Source organism: Grammomys surdaster, unplaced genomic scaffold (assembly GCF_004785775.1).
Source record: "Grammomys surdaster isolate TR1022 unplaced genomic scaffold, NIH_TR_1.0 126090, whole genome shotgun sequence".
NCBI lineage: Eukaryota > Metazoa > Chordata > Mammalia > Rodentia > Muridae > Grammomys > Grammomys surdaster.
In genome coordinates, this window is record NW_021620898.1 from 1,014 (window position 1) to 3,328 (window position 2,315).

Genomic DNA, 2,315 nt, shown 5'->3' on the forward strand with positions numbered 1-2,315 from the left:
TTATTTCATGCCTCTTTCCTACCATGAGCTACCATTGACAAAATAGCTAATCACAAATATAAAGGAAGAACAAGTAATTTGTCAAAGAGGAAATGACAAATTTGACTTTAACTAATTTGTCATACTTGGTTTTACTTAGCAGACTCTATTTCCAGGAAAATATTTTGTCTTTAGAAAATAATTTCCCTTGATTCTGACATGTTATAATATTTTAAATGTTAAGTCCTAAAAAGTATTAAGTAGAATCATTTCTGTTACAAAATATTATTTATTATAAAAGGTGATTCTACTACAATTTACTATTGAATAAAGTTGTGATATTACACAAATGCATACAATCATCCATGTCTTGGCTGCTATAATCCTCAGAGAGCAGAGTAACTTCACCACAGAGAAAATATGATGCATTCTCTCATGTTGGCTTCAAACGAACAGTTCTTCCCACTATACATTTTTCATCTTGCTTGGAATCACAAGACTGGAGAATTACCAATTCTGGGTTACCATTCCATCCTGTGTCATGTATGTTGTGACAGTGACTGGAAATATTAACATCCTATATATAATCTAAATTGACCACACGCTGCATGGGCCTATGTACCTATTCCTGGCCATGCTGGCTATTACTGACCTGGTCCTATCCTCCCCCACACAACCTAAAACGCTGACCATACTCTGGCTTCACGATCATGAGATTGAATATCATGCTTGCCTCATCCAGGTGTTCTTCATACATGCCTTTTCTTCTGTGAAATCTGGGGTGCTCATAGCCATGGCCTTGGACCGTTATGTGGCTATCTGCTTCCCACTCCGACATTCCAGCATCCTGACCACATCCGTAGTCATCAAACTAGGGGCAGCTGTGATGATGAGAGGGCTGCTGTGGGTGAGCCCCTTCTGATTCATAATCTCCAGGATGCCCTTCTGCCCCAACAAGGTCATTCCCCAGTCCTACTGTGAGCACATGGCTGTGCTCAAGTTGGTATGTGCTGATACCAGAACCAATCGTGCATATGGACTCTTTGTGGCTTTCTTTGTGGTTGGCTTTGACATAATTTTCATCAGTGTATCTTATGTGATGATTCTGAGAGCTGTGCTGAGGTTGCCCTCAGGTGAAGATCACCTCAACGCTTTTGGTACATGTGCTTCCCATGTCTGTGTTATCTTAGCTTTCAATATCCCAGCCCTTTTCACATTCCTTACCCACCGCTTTGGTCACCATGAGTCCTGAGTTGTGCATATCATGTTTACCAATGTCTATCTTCTGGGTCCTCCCATGCTCAATCCCAGCATATACAGAGTTAGCAACAGACAGATCAGGGACAGGGTTACCCAAAAGTTTTGTAGAAAATGTCCTTGAACCATGGATCACAGCATCTCATGCCATCATAGGAACAGATGGGAAGCTGTTCTCATGTTCTTCTTAACTACCACCACAATGTCATCCTATTAGAATAAATAGCCTTCAGTTGAAAACATTCCAGACCAAGTAAGAATGAATTTTATGCTAGCCACAGCCAGGGAACTGAGAGATGTGATGTATAATACATACTTAGTTGACATATATCCCTTATAAAAGGATTTACTTGTCATCCATTAAATCAGTTAATATCTTACCAGATCATCATGGTTTAAATTAGATAGTCATATAGTCTGAAAAGAATATAGACATTGCATCAAGCAGCTAAAACTATACATATTTCTTCCATCTGAGAATCTCTTTATTGAAATGAAATACACATGGTTCTACGCATGCAGTAACTCAATTAAAAATGAATGAAATGTATAACTGAGACCTATAAATATTTTTTAAAAAGAAATGGTGCCTATTCTGGGTCTTATAAAATGTAGTTATTTTATCAGATGTATACAAGTGAGAAAGGTATGAGCTAGCGTGCTTGGCATTACCAGAGATGAGTCATGAGAGTTCTAAAAGAAATAGGAAAAATGATTTCAGACAATGATCCAGCAGAGCCTAATACACTGACTCTGTTCTGAGGAGTTCGGGTTAGCTTACAGGATATGGAGAGACATACTGATGGAATTCTTCTGAAACCTTGGGTTCCAGGAGAAGGAAAAAATAACATGAGATAAAACTGATCCCAGATCAAGGATTCTGACAGAGCATCCTGTCTCTCTGTCTCTCTGTCTCTTTCTTTGTATTTATCCCTCTTCTCTATGTTCTCTTTCTTCCTCTTTCTCCTCCCTCTGATCTATCTCCCCTCTTTGTCAACATTATATCATTTCCATTCTAGTTTATTGTTTTTTTCTATGACCTTCTCATATATCTCATATATCAAAAGCATAGCAAAAAA

General features: G+C 38.4%; 1 pseudogene; it reads left to right on the top strand.

The window, feature by feature from the left end:
- Window positions 1-399: 399 nt before the first annotated feature.
- LOC114611281 lies at window positions 400-1,360 on the top strand (annotated as a pseudogene).
- The last annotated feature ends 955 nt before the right edge of the window (window positions 1,361-2,315 follow it).